Here is a 13,546-nt window from a genome sequence, read left to right on the forward strand (position 1 = left end):
GTCCCCTGACTCCACAGGAATGCTCCCCTCACTCCACAGGCGTGTTCCACTCACTCCACAGGACTATTCCCCTCACTCCACAGCACTGTTCCCCTCACTCCACAGGACTATACCGCTCACTACACAGCACTGTTCCTCTCACTCCACAGGACTGTTCCCCTGACTCCACAGGAGTGTTCCACTCACTCCACAGCCACTGTTCCCCTCACTCCACGGGACTATTCCCCTCACTCAACATGACTGTTCCCCTCACTCCACAGGAATATTCACCTCACTAAACAGGACTGGTCCCCTGACTCCACAGGTTTGTTCCCCCGACTCCACAGGAGTGTTCCCCTATATCCACAGGAGAGTTCCCCTCACTCCACAGGAGTGTTCCCCTGACTCCACAGAAGTTTTCCCCTGAGTCTAGAGGACTGTTCTGCTCACTCCACAGGACTATTCCCCTCACTCAACATGACTGTTCCCCTCACTCAACATGACTGTTCCCCTCACTCCACAGGCCTGTCCCCTCACTAAACAGGACTGTTCCCCTGACTCCACAGGAGTGTTCCCCTGACTCCACAGGAGTGTTCCCATTCACTCCACAGGAGTGTTCCCCTCACTGCACAGGACTGTTCCCCTGAATCCACGTGACTGTTCCCCGAAATCCACAGGAGTGTACCGCTAACAGCATAGGACTGTTCCCCTGATTTCACAGGAGTGTTCCGCTCAATCCACATGCCTGTTCCTCTCACACCGCAGGACTGTTCTCCTGACGCCACATGACTGTTCCCCAAACTCCACATGACTGTTCCCCTGACTCCACATGACTGTTCCCCTGACTCCACAGTTGTGTTCCCCTCACTCCACAGGAGAGTTTCCCTCACACTACAGGAATGTTCCGCTCACACCACATGACAGTTCCCCTCCCTCCACAGGTCTTTTCACCTCACTCCACAGGACTGGTCCCCTGACTCCACAGGACTGTTCCACTGACTCCACAGGAGTTTTCCTCTAACTCCACAGGAGTGTTCTCCTAAATCCAAAGATGTTTTCCCCTAACACTGCAGGAGTATTCACCTGAATCCACAGGACTGTTCCCCTCACTCCACACGACTGTTCTCCTCAGACCACACGACTGTTCCCCTAACACCTCGGGAGTGTTCCCCTGACTCCACAGGACTCTTCCCCTCACTCCAAAGGCATGTTCCCCTAACTCCACAGGAGTGTACCCCTAACTCCATAGGACTGTTCCCCTGACTTCACAGGGGTGTTCCCCTGACTCCACATGACTGTTCCACTGACTCCACAGGAGTGTAGGCTAACTCCATATGACTGTTTCCCTGACTCCACAGGAGTGTACCGCTAACACCATAGGACTGTTCCCCTGATTTCACAGGAGTGTTCCCCTCACTCCACATGACTATTCCTCTCACACCGCAGGACTGTTCCCCTGACGCCACATGTCTGTTCCCCAAACTCCACATGACTGTTCCCCTGACTCCACAGGACTGTTCCGCTAACTCCACAGGACTGTTCCCCTCACTCCACAGTTGTGTTCCCCTCACTCCACAGGAGTGTTCCCCTCACACTACAGGACTGTTCCGCTCACACCACATGACAGTTCCCCTCCCTCCACAGGTCTTTTCCCCTCACTCCACAGCACTGGTCCCCTGACTCCACAGGACTGTTCCACTGACTCCACAGGAGTTTTCCCCTAACTCCACAGGAGTGTTCTCCTAAATCCAAAGATGTTTTCCCCTAACACTGCAGGAGTGTTCACCTGAATCCACAGGACTGTTCCCCTCACTCCACACGACTGTTCTCCTCACACCACACGACTGTTCCCCTAACACCTCGGGAGTGTTCCCCTGACTCCACAGGACTCTTCCCCTCACTCCAAAGGCATGTTCCCCTAACTCCACAGGAGTGTACCGCTAAATCCATAGGACTGTTCCCCTGACTTCACAGGGGTTTTCCCCTGACTCCACATGACTGTTCCCCTGACTCTACAGGAGTGTACCGCTAACTCCATATGACTGTTCCCCTAACTCCACAGGACTGTTCCCCTAACTGCTCAGGTGTGTTCCCCTCACTCCACAGGAGTGTTCCCCTCACACCACAGGAATGTTCCGCTCACACCACATGACAGTTCCCCTCCCTCCACAGTTCTTTTCCCCTCACTCCACAGGACTGTTCCCCTGACTCCACAGGAGTATTTCCTTCACTCCTCAGGAGTGTTCCCCTCTCAACTAATGACAGTTCCCCTCACTCCACAGGTCTATTCTCCTCACTCCACAGGACTCGTCCCCTGACTCCACAGGAATGCTCCCCTCACTCCACAGGCGTGTTCCACTCACTCCACAGGACTATTCCCCTCACTCCACAGCACTGTTCCCCTCACTCCACAGGACTATACCGCTCACTACACAGCACTGTTCCTCTCACTCCACAGGACTGTTCCCCTGACTCCACAGGAGTGTTCCACTCACTCCACAGCCACTGTTCCCCTCACTCCACGGGACTATTCCCCTCACTCAACATGACTGTTCCCCTCACTCCACAGGAATATTCACCTCACTAAACAGGACTGGTCCCCTGACTCCACAGGTTTGTTCCCCCGACTCCACAGGAGTGTTCCCCTATATCCACAGGAGAGTTCCCCTCACTCCACAGGAGTGTTCCCCTGACTCCACAGAAGTTTTACCCTGAGTCTAGAGGACTGTTCTGCTCACTCCACAGGACTATTCCCCTCACTCAACATGACTGTTCCCCTCACTCAACATGACTGTTCCCCTCACTCCCCAGGCCTGTCCCCTCACTAAACAGGACTGTTCCCCTGACTCCACAGGAGTGTTCCCCTGACTCCACAGGAGTGTTCCCATTCACTCCACAGGAGTGTTCCCCTCACTGCACAGGACTGTTCCCCTGACTCCACGTGACTGTTCCCCGAAATCCACAGGAGTGTACCGCTAACAGCATAGGACTGTTCCCCTGATTTCACAGGAGTGTTCCGCTCAATCCACATGCCTGTTCCTCTCACACCGCAGGACTGTTCTCCTGACGCCACATGACTGTTCCCCAAACTCCACATGACTGTTCCCCTGACTCCACATGACTGTTCCCCTGACTCCACAGTTGTGTTCCCCTCACTCCACAGGAGTGTTTCCCTCACACTACAGGAATGTTCCGCTCACACCACATGACAGTTCCCCTCCCTCCACAGGTCTTTTCACCTCACTCCACAGGACTGGTCCCCTGACTCCACAGGACTGTTCCACTGACTCCACAGGAGTTTTCCTCTAACTCCACAGGAGTGTTCTCCTAAATCCAAAGATGTTTTCCCCTAACACTGCAGGAGTATTCACCTGAATCCACAGGACTGTTCCCCTCACTCCACACGACTGTTCTCCTCAGACCACACGACTGTTCCCCTAACACCTCGGGAGTGTTCCCCTGACTCCACAGGACTCTTCCCCTCACTCCAAAGGCATGTTCCCCTAACTCCACAGGAGTGTACCCCTAACTCCATAGGACTGTTCCCCTGACTTCACAGGGGTGTTCCCCTGACTCCACATGACTGTTCCACTGACTCCACAGGAGTGTAGGCTAACTCCATATGACTGTTTCCCTGACTCCACAGGAGTGTACCGCTAACACCATAGGACTGTTCCCCTGATTTCACAGGAGTGTTCCCCTCACTCCACATGACTATTCCTCTCACACCGCAGGACTGTTCCCCTGACGCCACATGTCTGTTCCCCAAACTCCACATGACTGTTCCCCTGACTCCACAGGACTGTTCCGCTAACTCCACAGGACTGTTCCCCTCACTCCACAGTTGTGTTCCCCTCACTCCACAGGAGTGTTCCCCTCACACTACAGGACTGTTCCGCTCACACCACATGACAGTTCCCCTCCCTCCACAGGTCTTTTCCCCTCACTCCACAGCACTGGTCCCCTGACTCCACAGGACTGTTCCACTGACTCCACAGGAGTTTTCCCCTAACTCCACAGGAGTGTTCTCCTAAATCCAAAGATGTTTTCCCCTAACACTGCAGGAGTGTTCACCTGAATCCACAGGACTGTTCCCCTCACTCCACACGACTGTTCTCCTCACACCACACGACTGTTCCCCTAACACCTCGGGAGTGTTCCCCTGACTCCACAGGACTCTTCCCCTCACTCCAAAGGCATGTTCCACTAACTCCACAGGAGTGTACCGCTAAATCCATAGGACTGTTCCCCTGACTTCACAGGGGTTTTCCCCTGACTCCACATGACTGTTCCCCTGACTCTACAGGAGTGTACCGCTAACTCCATATGACTGTTCCCCTAACTCCACAGGACTGTTCCCCTAACTGCTCAGGTGTGTTCCCCTCACTCCACAGGAGTGTTCCCCTCACACCACAGGAATGTTCCGCTCACACCACATGACAGTTCCCCTCCCTCCACAGTTCTTTTCCCCTCACTCCACAGGACTGTTCCCCTGACTCCACAGGAGTATTTCCTTCACTCCTCAGGAGTGTTCCCCTCTCAACTAATGACAGTTCCCCTCACTCCACAGGTCTATTCTCCTCACTCCACAGGACTCATCCCCTGACTCCACAGGAATGCTCCCCTCACTCCACAGGCGTGTTCCACTCACTCCACAGGACTATTCCCCTCACTCCACAGCACTGTTCCCCTCACTCCACAGGACTATACCGCTCACTACACAGCACTGTTCCTCTCACTCCACAGGACTGTTCCCCTGACTCCACAGGAGTGTTCCACTCACTCCACAGCCACTGTTCCCCTCACTCCACGGGACTATTCCCCTCACTCAACATGACTGTTCCCCTCACTCCACAGGAATATTCACCTCACTAAACAGGACTGGTCCCCTGACTCCACAGGTTTGTTCCCCCGACTCCACAGGAGTGTTCCCCTATATCCACAGGAGAGTTCCCCTCACTCCACAGGAGTGTTCCCCTGACTCCACAGAAGTTTTACCCTGAGTCTAGAGGACTGTTCTGCTCACTCCACAGGACTATTCCCCTCACTCAACATGACTGTTCCCCTCACTCAACATGACTGTTCCCCTCACTCCCCAGGCCTGTCCCCTCACTAAACAGGACTGTTCCCCTGACTCCACAGGAGTGTTCCCCTGACTCCACAGGAGTGTTCCCATTCACTCCACAGGAGTGTTCCCCTCACTGCACAGGACTGTTCCCCTGACTCCACGTGACTGTTCCCCGAAATCCACACGAGTGTACCGCTAACAGCATAGGACTGTTCCCCTGATTTCACAGGAGTGTTCCGCTCAATCCACATGCCTGTTCCTCTCACACCGCAGGACTGTTCTCCTGACGCCACATGACTGTTCCCCAAACTCCACATGACTGTTCCCCTGACTCCACATGACTGTTCCCCTGACTCCACAGTTGTGTTCCCCTCACTCCACAGGAGTGTTTCCCTCACACTACAGGAATGTTCCGCTCACACCACATGACAGTTCCCCTCCCTCCACAGGTCTTTTCACCTCACTCCACAGGACTGGTCCCCTGACTCCACAGGACTGTTCCACTGACTCCACAGGAGTTTTCCTCTAACTCCACAGGAGTGTTCTCCTAAATCCAAAGATGTTTTCCCCTAACACTGCAGGAGTATTCACCTGAATCCACAGGACTGTTCCCCTCACTCCACACGACTGTTCTCCTCAGACCACACGACTGTTCCCCTAACACCTCGGGAGTGTTCCCCTGACTCCACAGGACTCTTCCCCTCACTCCAAAGGCATGTTCCCCTAACTCCACAGGAGTGTACCCCTAACTCCATAGGACTGTTCCCCTGACTTCACAGGGGTGTTCCCCTGACTCCACATGACTGTTCCACTGACTCCACAGGAGTGTAGGCTAACTCCATATGACTGTTTCCCTGACTCCACAGGAGTGTACCGCTAACACCATAGGACTGTTCCCCTGATTTCACAGGAGTGTTCCCCTCACTCCACATGACTATTCCTCTCACACCGCAGGACTGTTCCCCTGACGCCACATGTCTGTTCCCCAAACTCCACATGACTGTTCCCCTGACTCCACAGGACTGTTCCGCTAACTCCACAGGACTGTTCCCCTCACTCCACAGTTGTGTTCCCCTCACTCCACAGGAGTGTTCCCCTCACACTACAGGACTGTTCCGCTCACACCACATGACAGTTCCCCTCCCTCCACAGGTCTTTTCCCCTCACTCCACAGCACTGGTCCCCTGACTCCACAGGACTGTTCCACTGACTCCACAGGAGTTTTCCCCTAACTCCACAGGAGTGTTCTCCTAAATCCAAAGATGTTTTCCCCTAACACTGCAGGAGTGTTCACCTGAATCCACAGGACTGTTCCCCTCACTCCACACGACTGTTCTCCTCACACCACACGACTGTTCCCCTAACACCTCGGGAGTGTTCCCCTGACTCCACAGGACTCTTCCCCTCACTCCAAAGGCATGTTCCCCTAACTCCACAGGAGTGTACCGCTAAATCCATAGGACTGTTCCCCTGACTTCACAGGGGTTTTCCCCTGACTCCACATGACTGTTCTCCTGACTCCACAGGAGTGTACCACTAACTCCATAGGACTGTTCCCCTGACTTCACAGGGGTTTTCCCCTGACTCCACATGACTGTTCCCCTGACTCTACAGGAGTGTACCGCTAACTCCATATGACTGTTCCCCTAACTCCACAGGACTGTTCCCCTAACTGCTCAGGTGTGTTCCCCTCACTCCACAGGAGTGTTCCCCTCACACTACAGGAATGTTCCGCTCACACCACATGACAGTTCCCCTCCCTCCACAGTTCTTTTCCCCTCACTCCACAGGACTGTTCCCCTGACTCCACAGGAGTATTTCCTTCACTCCTCAGGAGTGTTCCCCTCTCAACTAATGACAGTTCCCCTCACTCCACAGGTCTATTCTCCTCACTCCACAGGACTCGTCCCCTGACTCCACAGGAATGCTCCCCTCACTCCACAGGCGTGTTCCACTCACTCCACAGGACTATTCCCCTCACTCCACAGCACTGTTCCCCTCACTCCACAGGACTATACCGCTCACTACACAGCACTGTTCCTCTCACTCCACAGGACTGTTCCCCTGACTCCACAGGAGTGTTCCACTCACTCCACAGCCACTGTTCCCCTCACTCCACGGGACTATTCCCCTCACTCAACATGACTGTTCCCCTCACTCCACAGGAATATTCACCTCACTAAACAGGACTGGTCCCCTGACTCCACAGGTTTGTTCCCCCGACTCCACAGGAGTGTTCCCCTATATCCACAGGAGAGTTCCCCTCACTCCACAGGAGTGTTCCCCTGACTCCACAGAAGTTTTACCCTGAGTCTAGAGGACTGTTCTGCTCACTCCACAGGACTATTCCCCTCACTCAACATGACTGTTCCCCTCACTCAACATGACTGTTCCCCTCACTCCACAGGCCTGTCCCCTCACTAAACAGGACTGTTCCCCTGACTCCACAGGAGTGTTCCCCTGACTCCACAGGAGTGTTCCCATTCACTCCACAGGAGTGTTCCCCTCACTGCACAGGACTGTTCCCCTGACTCCACGTGACTGTTCCCCGAAATCCACAGGAGTGTACCGCTAACAGCATAGGACTGTTCCCCTGATTTCACAGGAGTGTTCCGCTCAATCCACATGCCTGTTCCTCTCACACCGCAGGACTGTTCTCCTGACGCCACATGACTGTTCCCCAAACTCCACATGACTGTTCCCCTGACTCCACATGACTGTTCCCCTGACTCCACAGTTGTGTTCCCCTCACTCCACAGGAGAGTTTCCCTCACACTACAGGAATGTTCCGCTCACACCACATGACAGTTCCCCTCCCTCCACAGGTCTTTTCACCTCACTCCACAGGACTGGTCCCCTGACTCCACAGGACTGTTCCACTGACTCCACAGGAGTTTTCCTCTAACTCCACAGGAGTGTTCTCCTAAATCCAAAGATGTTTTCCCCTAACACTGCAGGAGTATTCACCTGAATCCACAGGACTGTTCCCCTCACTCCACACGACTGTTCTCCTCAGACCACACGACTGTTCCCCTAACACCTCGGGAGTGTTCCCCTGACTCCACAGGACTCTTCCCCTCACTCCAAAGGCATGTTCCCCTAACTCCACAGGAGTGTACCCCTAACTCCATAGGACTGTTCCCCTGACTTCACAGGGGTGTTCCCCTGACTCCACATGACTGTTCCACTGACTCCACAGGAGTGTAGGCTAACTCCATATGACTGTTTCCCTGACTCCACAGGAGTGTACCGCTAACACCATAGGACTGTTCCCCTGATTTCACAGGAGTGTTCCCCTCACTCCACATGACTATTCCTCTCACACCGCAGGACTGTTCCCCTGACGCCACATGTCTGTTCCCCAAACTCCACATGACTGTTCCCCTGACTCCACAGGACTGTTCCGCTAACTCCACAGGACTGTTCCCCTCACTCCACAGTTGTGTTCCCCTCACTCCACAGGAGTGTTCCCCTCACACTACAGGACTGTTCCGCTCACACCACATGACAGTTCCCCTCCCTCCACAGGTCTTTTCCCCTCACTCCACAGCACTGGTCCCCTGACTCCACAGGACTGTTCCACTGACTCCACAGGAGTTTTCCCCTAACTCCACAGGAGTGTTCTCCTAAATCCAAAGATGTTTTCCCCTAACACTGCAGGAGTGTTCACCTGAATCCACAGGACTGTTCCCCTCACTCCACACGACTGTTCTCCTCACACCACACGACTGTTCCCCTAACACCTCGGGAGTGTTCCCCTGACTCCACAGGACTCTTCCCCTCACTCCAAAGGCATGTTCCCCTAACTCCACAGGAGTGTACCGCTAAATCCATAGGACTGTTCCCCTGACTTCACAGGGGTTTTCCCCTGACTCCACATGACTGTTCCCCTGACTCTACAGGAGTGTACCGCTAACTCCATATGACTGTTCCCCTAACTCCACAGGACTGTTCCCCTAACTGCTCAGGTGTGTTCCCCTCACTCCACAGGAGTGTTCCCCTCACACCACAGGAATGTTCCGCTCACACCACATGACAGTTCCCCTCCCTCCACAGTTCTTTTCCCCTCACTCCACAGGACTGTTCCCCTGACTCCACAGGAGTATTTCCTTCACTCCTCAGGAGTGTTCCCCTCTCAACTAATGACAGTTCCCCTCACTCCACAGGTCTATTCTCCTCACTCCACAGGACTCGTCCCCTGACTCCACAGGAATGCTCCCCTCACTCCACAGGCGTGTTCCACTCACTCCACAGGACTATTCCCCTCACTCCACAGCACTGTTCCCCTCACTCCACAGGACTATACCGCTCACTACACAGCACTGTTCCTCTCACTCCACAGGACTGTTCCCCTGACTCCACAGGAGTGTTCCACTCACTCCACAGCCACTGTTCCCCTCACTCCACGGGACTATTCCCCTCACTCAACATGACTGTTCCCCTCACTCCACAGGAATATTCACCTCACTAAACAGGACTGGTCCCCTGACTCCACAGGTTTGTTCCCCCGACTCCACAGGAGTGTTCCCCTATATCCACAGGAGAGTTCCCCTCACTCCACAGGAGTGTTCCCCTGACTCCACAGAAGTTTTACCCTGAGTCTAGAGGACTGTTCTGCTCACTCCACAGGACTATTCCCCTCACTCAACATGACTGTTCCCCTCACTCAACATGACTGTTCCCCTCACTCCCCAGGCCTGTCCCCTCACTAAACAGGACTGTTCCCCTGACTCCACAGGAGTGTTCCCCTGACTCCACAGGAGTGTTCCCATTCACTCCACAGGAGTGTTCCCCTCACTGCACAGGACTGTTCCCCTGACTCCACGTGACTGTTCCCCGAAATCCACAGGAGTGTACCGCTAACAGCATAGGACTGTTCCCCTGATTTCACAGGAGTGTTCCGCTCAATCCACATGCCTGTTCCTCTCACACCGCAGGACTGTTCTCCTGACGCCACATGACTGTTCCCCAAACTCCACATGACTGTTCCCCTGACTCCACATGACTGTTCCCCTGACTCCACAGTTGTGTTCCCCTCACTCCACAGGAGTGTTTCCCTCACACTACAGGAATGTTCCGCTCACACCACATGACAGTTCCCCTCCCTCCACAGGTCTTTTCACCTCACTCCACAGGACTGGTCCCCTGACTCCACAGGACTGTTCCACTGACTCCACAGGAGTTTTCCTCTAACTCCACAGGAGTGTTCTCCTAAATCCAAAGATGTTTTCCCCTAACACTGCAGGAGTATTCACCTGAATCCACAGGACTGTTCCCCTCACTCCACACGACTGTTCTCCTCAGACCACACGACTGTTCCCCTAACACCTCGGGAGTGTTCCCCTGACTCCACAGGACTCTTCCCCTCACTCCAAAGGCATGTTCCCCTAACTCCACAGGAGTGTACCCCTAACTCCATAGGACTGTTCCCCTGACTTCACAGGGGTGTTCCCCTGACTCCACATGACTGTTCCACTGACTCCACAGGAGTGTAGGCTAACTCCATATGACTGTTTCCCTGACTCCACAGGAGTGTACCGCTAACACCATAGGACTGTTCCCCTGATTTCACAGGAGTGTTCCCCTCACTCCACATGACTATTCCTCTCACACCGCAGGACTGTTCCCCTGACGCCACATGTCTGTTCCCCAAACTCCACATGACTGTTCCCCTGACTCCACAGGACTGTTCCGCTAACTCCACAGGACTGTTCCCCTCACTCCACAGTTGTGTTCCCCTCACTCCACAGGAGTGTTCCCCTCACACTACAGGACTGTTCCGCTCACACCACATGACAGTTCCCCTCCCTCCACAGGTCTTTTCCCCTCACTCCACAGCACTGGTCCCCTGACTCCACAGGACTGTTCCACTGACTCCACAGGAGTTTTCCCCTAACTCCACAGGAGTGTTCTCCTAAATCCAAAGATGTTTTCCCCTAACACTGCAGGAGTGTTCACCTGAATCCACAGGACTGTTCCCCTCACTCCACACGACTGTTCTCCTCACACCACACGACTGTTCCCCTAACACCTCGGGAGTGTTCCCCTGACTCCACAGGACTCTTCCCCTCACTCCAAAGGCATGTTCCACTAAATCCACAGGAGTGTACCGCTAAATCCATAGGACTGTTCCCCTGACTTCACAGGGGTTTTCCCCTGACTCCACATGACTGTTCCCCTGACTCTACAGGAGTGTACCGCTAACTCCATATGACTGTTCCCCTAACTCCACAGGACTGTTCCCCTAACTGCTCAGGTGTGTTCCCCTCACTCCACAGGAGTGTTCCCCTCACACCACAGGAATGTTCCGCTCACACCACATGACAGTTCCCCTCCCTCCACAGTTCTTTTCCCCTCACTCCACAGGACTGTTCCCCTGACTCCACAGGAGTATTTCCTTCACTCCTCAGGAGTGTTCCCCTCTCAACTAATGACAGTTCCCCTCACTCCACAGGTCTATTCTCCTCACTCCACAGGACTCATCCCCTGACTCCACAGGAATGCTCCCCTCACTCCACAGGCGTGTTCCACTCACTCCACAGGACTATTCCCCTCACTCCACAGCACTGTTCCCCTCACTCCACAGGACTATACCGCTCACTACACAGCACTGTTCCTCTCACTCCACAGGACTGTTCCCCTGACTCCACAGGAGTGTTCCACTCACTCCACAGCCACTGTTCCCCTCACTCCACGGGACTATTCCCCTCACTCAACATGACTGTTCCCCTCACTCCACAGGAATATTCACCTCACTAAACAGGACTGGTCCCCTGACTCCACAGGTTTGTTCCCCCGACTCCACAGGAGTGTTCCCCTATATCCACAGGAGAGTTCCCCTCACTCCACAGGAGTGTTCCCCTGACTCCACAGAAGTTTTACCCTGAGTCTAGAGGACTGTTCTGCTCACTCCACAGGACTATTCCCCTCACTCAACATGACTGTTCCCCTCACTCAACATGACTGTTCCCCTCACTCCCCAGGCCTGTCCCCTCACTAAACAGGACTGTTCCCCTGACTCCACAGGAGTGTTCCCCTGACTCCACAGGAGTGTTCCCATTCACTCCACAGGAGTGTTCCCCTCACTGCACAGGACTGTTCCCCTGACTCCACGTGACTGTTCCCCGAAATCCACACGAGTGTACCGCTAACAGCATAGGACTGTTCCCCTGATTTCACAGGAGTGTTCCGCTCAATCCACATGCCTGTTCCTCTCACACCGCAGGACTGTTCTCCTGACGCCACATGACTGTTCCCCAAACTCCACATGACTGTTCCCCTGACTCCACATGACTGTTCCCCTGACTCCACAGTTGTGTTCCCCTCACTCCACAGGAGTGTTTCCCTCACACTACAGGAATGTTCCGCTCACACCACATGACAGTTCCCCTCCCTCCACAGGTCTTTTCACCTCACTCCACAGGACTGGTCCCCTGACTCCACAGGACTGTTCCACTGACTCCACAGGAGTTTTCCTCTAACTCCACAGGAGTGTTCTCCTAAATCCAAAGATGTTTTCCCCTAACACTGCAGGAGTATTCACCTGAATCCACAGGACTGTTCCCCTCACTCCACACGACTGTTCTCCTCAGACCACACGACTGTTCCCCTAACACCTCGGGAGTGTTCCCCTGACTCCACAGGACTCTTCCCCTCACTCCAAAGGCATGTTCCCCTAACTCCACAGGAGTGTACCGCTAAATCCATAGGACTGTTCCCCTGACTTCACAGGGGTTTTCCCCTGACTCCACATGACTGTTCTCCTGACTCCACAGGAGTGTACCACTAACTCCATAGGACTGTTCCCCTGACTTCACAGGGGTTTTCCCCTGACTCCACATGACTGTTCCCCTGACTCTACAGGAGTGTACCGCTAACTCCATATGACTGTTCCCCTAACTCCACAGGACTGTTCCCCTAACTGCTCAGGTGTGTTCCCCTCACTCCACAGGAGTGTTCCCCTCACACTACAGGAATGTTCCGCTCACACCACATGACAGTTCCCCTCCCTCCACAGTTCTTTTCCCCTCACTCCACAGGACTGTTCCCCTGACTCCACAGGAGTATTTCCTTCACTCCTCAGGAGTGTTCCCCTCTCAACTAATGACAGTTCCCCTCACTCCACAGGTCTATTCTCCTCACTCCACAGGACTCGTCCCCTGACTCCACAGGAATGCTCCCCTCACTCCACAGGCGTGTTCCACTCACTCCACAGGACTATTCCCCTCACTCCACAGCACTGTTCCCCTTACTCCACAGGACTATACCGCTCACTACACAGCACTGTTCCTCTCACTCCACAGGACTGTTCCCCTGACTCCACAGGAGTGTTCCACTCACTCCACAGCCACTGTTCCCCTCACTCCACGGGACTATTCCCCTCACTCAACATGACTGTTCCCCTCACTCCACAGGAATATTCACCTCACTAAACAGGACTGGTCCCCTGACTCCACAGGTTTGTTCCCCCGACTCCACAGGAGTGTTCCCCTATATCCA

The sequence above is a fragment of the Carcharodon carcharias genome, chromosome 9, assembly GCF_017639515.1.
Source record: "Carcharodon carcharias isolate sCarCar2 chromosome 9, sCarCar2.pri, whole genome shotgun sequence".
Taxonomy (NCBI): domain Eukaryota; kingdom Metazoa; phylum Chordata; class Chondrichthyes; order Lamniformes; family Lamnidae; genus Carcharodon; species Carcharodon carcharias.